This window comes from Lucilia sericata, unplaced genomic scaffold (genome assembly GCF_015586225.1).
Source record: "Lucilia sericata isolate MDLA Ls3-8-SP2 unplaced genomic scaffold, ASM1558622v1 Contig000610F_arrow, whole genome shotgun sequence".
NCBI classification, from domain to species: domain Eukaryota; kingdom Metazoa; phylum Arthropoda; class Insecta; order Diptera; family Calliphoridae; genus Lucilia; species Lucilia sericata.
Genome location: NW_023994617.1, coordinates 189,231 through 198,534, shown reverse-complemented (window position 1 = coordinate 198,534; position 9,304 = coordinate 189,231). Strand labels below are relative to the sequence as shown.

Sequence of the window (9,304 nt, the reverse complement as noted above, 5' to 3'; positions counted from 1 at the left end):
CTTGAAACATAAAATTAAACATGCAGCCCTGAGTGAATGAGAATTTATAATATGAGACTTTTGGTTACTTTTTCGATCTTTTACAGGTATTAATTAAACGTTTAATAAGAATGTACAACATGGAACGATAAAGTGTTCTTCAAAAGGTAATTTTTGAATTTTCTATAATATTGAACCTAGAAACATGAAATTGAACATGAAGGGTCCTTAATTGGACTTAGAGGCATAAAATTAAACACGCAGGGTTCCAGTTGAATGGAAATCTCACAAAGGGAATATTTTTTACTTTTTCGTTCCTCAGCCGGTAATTTTGGAGAATTTTAAAGTAATTATTCCCAAAAATATTAAATAAACATTAAAGGTCCTTTTTGGATTATCAATAATATTGGTCTAGAAACATCAAATTTAGCATGCAGGGTTCCGAATGAAAGGAAATGTGTATGAAGGTACTTTGGTACTTTTTATACTTTAACTGGTACTTTCTGAATTTTCTATAATATCTCTTCTTGAGATTTCTACAATATAATAAACGGTCCTAAGTGAATTAAAACCTTCATATACTTTTTTCTCAATGGTACTCTTTAAATTTTCTTTTACATTAAATCTAGAAACAAAAAACGAAAGATCGATAAGTAAAAATCCATAAGGAACTCAATGGTACATTTTCAATTTTCTATAAAAATAATTATATGTGCATGCAGTGATTAAAGTATTTGTACCCTACACCACTTTAGTGGGTAGGGTATATTGGGTTTGTGCTGATGTTTGTAACGCACAATAATATCGGTCCTATACCCACCTTAAAGTATACCAATCGGCTTAGAATCATTTTCTAAGCCAAGTCGATTTAGTACATTTGGTACATTATCTTCTATTGTCCCAGGGACGAAGCCTATTGAAAATGGTTAAGATCGGTCCATTATTTCACCTAGCCCCCATACAAATGAACCCGTCAATTAGGGCTTTTAAGTTCATAATTATGTTTAATATACTCGTATCTCGACAAAAAGCTGCAAAACCAAGTTATTTACTAGCCTTGATGACCCTGATGAATTTTATAATTATAGGGCCTCATTTGACCCTAGTCCCTATACAAAGGCCCCTTCAAAATATCACTTAACAATAAATGGCTTAAGTATATCTGAGGCTAGGTACAATTCAACTTAAATGCATTATTATTAACTAAATCACATTTTATTTTTATAACAGGTGTAGGGTATGATATGGTCGGCCTCGCCCGACTATAATTTCTTACTTGTTTTTTGTTAAAAACATTTTGGATCTTAAATTAAAATATTATTTATTGTTATGCTGTTAAGTAGAGCTTTAAAATAAAAACAATTTTTTTAGACCAAAAATGTACCTTTTTTAGTCAATATTATCCATGAGAGCGAAATTTTGTAAGTGTCAAAATACGTCCACAATTTAATTACAAAAGTTTTTAATAAAAGTTTCCAAAAAAGGTTCCCGAGGCAAGGTATATTTATTTGGCTCCGTACTCAAAAAAAGTGGTCTCAGTAATAAAAAACTAGCAAATATTTCTACACAAAAAATTTCAATTTCAATATACATATTTTGTTCAATAATACAGTCAAATATAGAAATCTTTCACTATACAAAAATAACAATTTAGTTAGTTGTATGATAGAAACAATATAATTTGTTTTTATACATATATCGTCACATAAAACGCAAAAATCGCTATTTAACATTTTTTAAATTCTACAGGAGAAGCAAATAACTATTTAAAATGGAAAGTATAGTTTCAATCAGCTCGATTTGTTTTTCTTCAAAAGACATTTTTTTAACGGTAAATCTCTCAGTTATTTTACAATTGTATTTACAAATGATTAGTTACGTCTTTTAGCCTTTATATAAAACTGCTTTTGAAGATAGGGTCCTTTGTTTTTCATCAATAAAATCGCTAATTTTGACCAGCTGAGTCTAAATTTTTTTTGAACATTTGGCTTGATGTAATACATCAGAAAATGAAAATGTCGATTTTGAATTTTTTTTTAGTTAGGGCCGTTTTAGTTTTAAGTATGTATTTTTTACGGGGGCATAGCCACAAGGTTGCACGTAGCTCTGTCCTGTTAATCCAAAATCTCGGATGTTGATGAAAATGAATTTATTTAAATTAGAATAATGAAGTGATAAAAATAAGTTTAATCAATTGTATGATATTTTAAGGATACAATCCAAAATCCAAAATCTCGGATGTTGATGAAAATGAATTTATTGAAATTAGAATAATGAAGTGATAAAAATAAGTTTAATCAATTGTATGATATTTTGAGGATACAAAACTTCAGTAATTACATATGTGAAAATTATTTACATATGTATATCCCATATTAATTAAAAAATCGTTTAATGTGTTGTTTTCAAAATTTAATTAATACCAAAAAATTATCGCTAACGAAGTAGCGGGCAGCAAGATAGTTTTATATAATTTTAGAAAAAAAATGTTTATTTTAGATTTTTTTAAATTGTATATTTATAAATTAAATATACAATTAATTTCTTACTTTATGGTTAATAAGAAATCTTAACTAAATCCAGTCAGAGCACTATTTTGACTTTGCCGAAACTTAAATACGTTTCACCTATAAGCTAGTTTATTATTAGCAAGTCAAATATTTATAGAAGTTTACACTTTATTAATTTTTAAAGCTTTAATAATAACCAAATAATGGACCGATCCGGAAAAATCACAAGAATGATTTGTAAATATACAAAACATTTTATGGTTAAGTGATTTTTGAAAGTGGACTTTATATTGGAAATATGGGCATATGTGGACTGAGAACAAATTCATGTTAACTTTTGTCCCAATATGAATATTTATTAATGAATTATGATAACAAAAAATACCACAGGCCAACGATATGGAAATAAAAAGTCGTATCACCCACCAATTTTTCACATTTTCATATTTTAGCCCTTCTGACTGCATACTTGTGTCCCAAATATAAAATTCTGTAATTTTACAGAAGTTGCGAATAGGGACCGTCTCTTGCTCTAGACGGTTGTATTCTGAAAAAAATTAGCGCGATAGGACCACGTTAACTGGTGGCACCGTGGCTCTGAAAGAGAAAACGATTTTTACAAAAATGTTGGCACTAAATTTATCTTTTGGATTTTAACTGCAAATAATTGGAATATATATTCAATTATCGTTCAACAAGATATAAAGCACAGAAATCGGTCAAAAACTGTAAAATTTATTACAAATTCTTCAGATCATTTAGTGCAAGGCTCATTTAATAAACCTTGATTTAGTGTGACAAAACACTTGAATGAGAAATATTTAAAAAAATTGAACACATTTTGGGAAATATTCTAATAAAACTATGTCATTACATTAAACACATTCTTATTTATTTAAATATGAATTTGTATATTCTTTAGTTAACGTTAACCGTATTTTTGGGTATAGTCATAAGGAAACTCTTGAGACGGCAGTTTTTAAAACTCCAATTTTAAACTTTTAAACATTTTGTAAAGCAAATTTTAAAATTTTGAGAAAATCTCTATGTGACTTGTGGACAATAAAGAAGGTAATAAAATCGTATAGAAATTGGGTCTAGATCTCTTATATATTAGCGGTACTTCCGATTTGAATTCCAAATATTTCGCACAAAATTTCTTGTTAACATTTTTGAAAAACAGGCTTTATTATTTACTGTTATCCATTTAATCTAAACTTTTTCGGAATATACAATTCAAGATAACAGGAAATATACATCTGTAGTTTTAGTAAAATGGAATAATGTTAACTCATAAACTGTGAAGGTCAAACTCAAGCATGCAATTTTGGGAAATTTTCTTGAAACCATAGTGAAATGTTATTTTCTTTTCAACCGATTAAAATGAAACTTAGGAAAAATATTTAATGGAGGCTCTTATTTATTATGACATCGAAATAACCCTTAAACATAAACATATTTTTATAATTAAATAAATAATAAAATGTCCCTAATATATGAACAAAATATTCAATGGCATTTTGCGAGAAAATGGTGGGTGATAGAAAAAAACAGATATCAGATTCGGTTTTAGCAGCTAAAAATACATTAAAGTCAGTCGAATTGGTACTAACATTTTTTGCAAACCTTCATTCCATTGGCCTGTGAAATTATGTTAATTTGTAAAACTACGAAAAATTATTTTGTGTACACTTTTAATGTCAATATATATTTTAGACTTACCTTACCACTAATTGTACTGCACTATTTTTAAAAGCTTCTGAGTCACTCAAAAACCCCAAAGGAGCGGTGACTTTACCCATTAGCAAACGGTCAGGCAAAATCCATGGTATTGTAAATAGTTACTGGAATCAAACGAGCTGCATATTTTGTAAGCCAATCAACTATATAAAAATCTTGTCTTCTATTGGTAAAATATCTTATTCATCCACTAATAACGCTGTAGTTACTTTCCTATGCGAAACGCTTTTCCAACAATGTATGTGCATGTTCCCAAGACAATGTTTTGCCAATTGTCTATATACATATATGAACATTTTTTCTCCACAATACTTGATAACTGAATGCTTCTTTTCGGAGTATCTTCGGCTGTTTTATATAACTTTATAAGTATTCAACACATCTCTTACATACTCATTTTTCACCTTTCTGTTTTTAATATACTTTTCCAGCGATTCGAGGGAGTACTTTCAGATGATTCCTTATTTTTTTTTTCGTTGGAGTATGATAAACATCGTTTTGGTTACGCACTACATCCTTAGCAGAAGAAATATATCGTTCATGATGTGCCATAGCCAGTAGATCTTCGTCCAAGGAAGCAAGGAACGACATCTTTAAAATTAAATTAGAAATTAGCATGATTTGAAGAATATGTAGCAATAAATAATAAATTTAATTACCTTTCGGACAATCTCAGTTTGATTTTCATCTCTGTTGTGGATCCAGGCTACCTTTAACAAGTAGATAGTTGAGACAATTCGAATCTGTAGTGGCATCAGCACCCCCTTTGTCTAAACTAAAATTTATTTTGGCAACTGCTGCTCTTGATCGTGTTGTTACTTAAACATTTTGTACTGCCAATGGCAAAACATGCAAATAATTTGCAGAGAGTTCATCTCTTTTTCTGCGACAGATTACAATTGTTATGAGGAATACTTTGTTTTCGGCATTTAAGTAATTTAATTTTATAAATTCCACAGTATTTTCAGTGCTTAAAGATGCCCTATGCTTGAGAGAATACGAATTTCGACTAGCCACTTCTGATGGACGTCTACTTTTTTCTATTATGGATTATTCCATGGCAGAATAATGATGCCCTTTGCTTGGTAGATTACGAATTTCGACTAGTCACTACCGATGGGCGTCAACTTTTTTCTATTATGGATTAGTTCCATGGCAGAATAATTTGTCCAGTTTGTTTTTTCAGCTTTAGCTGTCGTTTTCAAAACAATAACAAAAAGCCATCACTATACCCCCAAAGGTAGGTAAATAAGAAGGAATATTTTGGAAGTCAACAAGTATTTATCCTCTAATGTTTACATTTAACACAATCATTTAAAATAAAACTAAACATCTCTAGCATGATGTAATAACTTAGTGCATCCTGATCTCTAGTATATTTTCCCAAATAAAAGGTTTTTGAAAATACATATGATTATTACTTACAGAATATCAAGAAGATCTACATATGTCACATTTAAAGCAAAAAATGCAACTTTAACAGTCCTTTAGCCCATTCCGCAAGAGCAACGCCATGTAGATAATCCGGATTAAATGAATACGAGATGACAAAAGTTAATTTATTTTCAATAGCAGTTGGCGGTAACATGGCAGCCAGCAGTTCGCAGCGGGAAAAAGTGGCAGTAAAGAGGCCTTCCTAAAGGCATTATACACTAGTTCCATGAAAAGTATACTAGTTCCGAAACAACTTCTTAGAATCAGTTTAAAAAAATGTCAAAAAGTTAAAAATTCATAAACTTATTTTTATCGAAATTGAAATCGCATTCATATGTATGTATGTATATTTCTGCATACAACAAATTTATAAGGAACTAGCTTGCTGCCCGCTACTTCGTTAGCGATAAATTTTTGGCATTAATTAAATTTTGAAAACAACACATTAAACGATTTTTTAATTAATATGGGATATACATATGTAAATAATTTTCACATACATATGTAGGTTTTTAGCAAATTTTTTATTCTCAAAATATCATACAATTGATTAAACTTATTGTTATCACTTCATATCACCATTTAACTCTAATTTAAATAAATTAATTTTCATCAACATCCGAGATTTTGGATTAACAGGACAGAGCTACGTGCAACTTTGTGGCTTTGCCTCCGTAAAAAATACATACCTAAAACTAAAACGGCCCTAACAAAAAAAAAAATTCAAAATCGACAGTTTTATTTTCTGATGTATTGCATCAAACCAAATGTTCAAAAAAAATTTAGACTCCGCTGGTCAAAATTAGCGATTTTATTGACGAAAACAAAGGGCCCTATCTTCAAAAGCAGTTTTATATAAAGCCTAAAAGACGTAACTAATCACTTGTAAATACAAATTGTAAATTGTCAAAATAACTGAGAGATTTACCGTTGAAACTAAACTTTCCATTTTAAATAGTTTTTTGCTTCTTCTGTAGAATTTAAAAAATGTTAAATAGCGATTTATGCGTTTTATGTGACGATATATGTATAAAAACAAATTATATTGTTTCTATCATATAACTAACTAAATTGTTATTTTTGTATAGTGAAAGATTTCTATATTTGACTGTATTATTGAACAAAATATGTATATTGAAATTGAAATTTTTTGTGTAAAAATATTTGCTACTTTTTTATTACTGAGACCACCTTTTTTGAGTACGGAGCCAAATAAATATACCTTGCCTCGGGAACCTTTTTTGGAAAATTTTATTAAAAACTTTTGTAATTAAATTGTGGACGTATTTTGACACCTACAAAATTTCGCTCTCATGGATAATATTGACTAAAAAAGGTAAATTTTTTAATAAATTTTTGGTCTAAACAAACAAATTTAAGATCCAAAATGTTTTAAATACTTTAATCACTGCATTACATATAATTATTTTTATCGAAAATTAAAAATGTACCATTGACTTCCTTATGGATTTTTACTTATAGATCTTTCGTTTTTTGTTTCTAGACTTATTGTAAAAGAAAATTTAAAGAGTACCATTGAGAAAAAAGTACTTTCATATAGGTTTTAATTCACGTAGGACCGTTTATTATGTTGTAGAAATCTCAAAAAGAGATATTATAGAAAACTCAGAAAGTACCAGTTAAAGAATAACAAGTAAGAGTGCTATATTCGGCTGTGCTATATTCGGCTGTGCTATATTCGGCTGTGCCGAATCTTATATATCCTTCACCATAGTGTATTTAAAAATTAATTTTCCAGACTATATCATTATTATAGCAATAGCAAAACATAATGAACAACAACAACGCTAAACGAAATAAACACACAAAAAACAAGTAAAAGTGTTATATTCGGCTGTGCCGAATCTTATGAAACCAACAGACATCCAAACAAACGAAACCAACACCAAGAAACAAAAACAATATACACAATCTTATGAAACCAACAGACATCCAAACAAACGAAACCAACACCAAGAAACAAAAACAATATACACAAGACAATGAAACACATAGCCATCCAAACCTACAAAACTGAATACACCAAGAAACAAAAACAACATACACATGGCAATGAAACAAACAGCCATCCAAACATACGAAACGAAATAATGGAAAAAACCAAATACACAACGCAATGAATAAGCAGCGTTGTTGTTGCTTATTTTTTATGAAATTTTCAGAGGTTGTCTCAGATTTTTGCTTATATCTCCGATGTTTATGGACGGATTTTGCTGATTTTAAATAGGAAACTTCTCGAAAGCATGTCTGATAGAATTATTGAAGATTTGGATCCCGAAGATATCTGGGGTCTTCAGAAAACTGATTTCAACAGACAGACAGGATTCAGAATATATATACTTTATAGGGTCGGAAAATTATATTTTGGAAATTACAAACGGAATAACAAACTTATATATAACCTTCTCACGAAGGTGAAGGGTATAAAAAGTACCAAAGTACCTTCATACACATTTCCTTTCATTCAGAACCCTGCATGCTAAATTTGATGTTTCTAAGACCAATATTATCGATAATCCAAAAAGGACCTTTAATGTTGAATTTTAAATTTTATTAAAAACTTTTGTAATTAAATTGTGGACGTATTTTGACAAATACAAAATTTCGCTCTCATGGATAATATTGACTAAAAAAGGTAAATTTTTTTAATAAATTTTTGGTCTAAACAATTGTTTATTTAAGCTCTACTTAACAGCATAACAATAAATAATATTTAAATTTAAGATCCAAAATGTTTTTTAACAAAAAAATACTTTAATCACTGCGTTACATATAATTATTTTTATAGAAAATTCAAAATGTACCATTGAGTTCCTTATGGATTTTTACTTATAGATCTTTCGTTTTTTTTTCTAGATTTAATGTAAAAGAAAATTTAAAGAGTACCATTGAGAAAAAAGTACTTTCATATAGGTTTTAATTCACGAAGGACCGTTTATTATATTGTAGAAATTTCAAAAAAAATTATTATAGAAAATTCAGAAAGTACCAGTTAAACAATAAAAAGTACCAAAGTACCTTTCATACACATTTCCTTTCATTCAGAACCCTGCATGCTAAATTTGATGTTTCTAAGACCAATATTATCGATAATCCAAAAAGGACCTTTAATGTTTATTTAATATTTTTGGGAATAATTACTTTAAAAATCTCCAAAATTACCGGCTGAGGAAGGAAAAGTAAAAATATTCTCTTTGTGCAGATTTCCATTCAACTGGAACTCTGCGTGTTTAATTTTATGCCTCTAAGTCCAATTATATAGAAAAATCAGAAAGTAGAGCGAAAAAGTACCAAAAGTCCCTTCCTATAGATTTCCATTCACTCCATATTTTATGTTTCTACGAAAACGAAACAAAAAGGAACCAAAAAACACTTATTTTTTAATTTATATTTCAATATTATAGAAAACTCAAAAAGTACCAGCTGAAGAACATTCATACAGATTTCCATGAACAGAACCCTGCGTGTTTAATTTTATGTTTCTGACCAATATTATTGAAAAGCTAAAAAAACACCCTTTGAAAAACTACAAAGTACCCAAAAAGTCCTCTTATATTATAGAAAACATAAAAGGTATTCGTTGAAGAACGAAAAAGTACTAAAAGATCGCATTTAGATAC

At 29.1% G+C, this 9,304-nt stretch overlaps 1 long non-coding RNA gene across 1 annotated transcript; it reads right to left on the bottom strand.

Moving 5' to 3' along the window:
- Positions 1–4,780: 4,780 nt before the first annotated feature.
- On the bottom strand, positions 4,781–5,014 carry LOC119606668. Its single transcript, XR_005231669.1, has 2 exons — positions 4,889–5,014; positions 4,781–4,820 (listed from the first exon to the last, which is right to left on the bottom strand). It is a non-coding gene; the product is annotated as an uncharacterized LOC119606668 (long non-coding RNA).
- Positions 5,015–9,304: the final 4,290 nt, after the last annotated feature.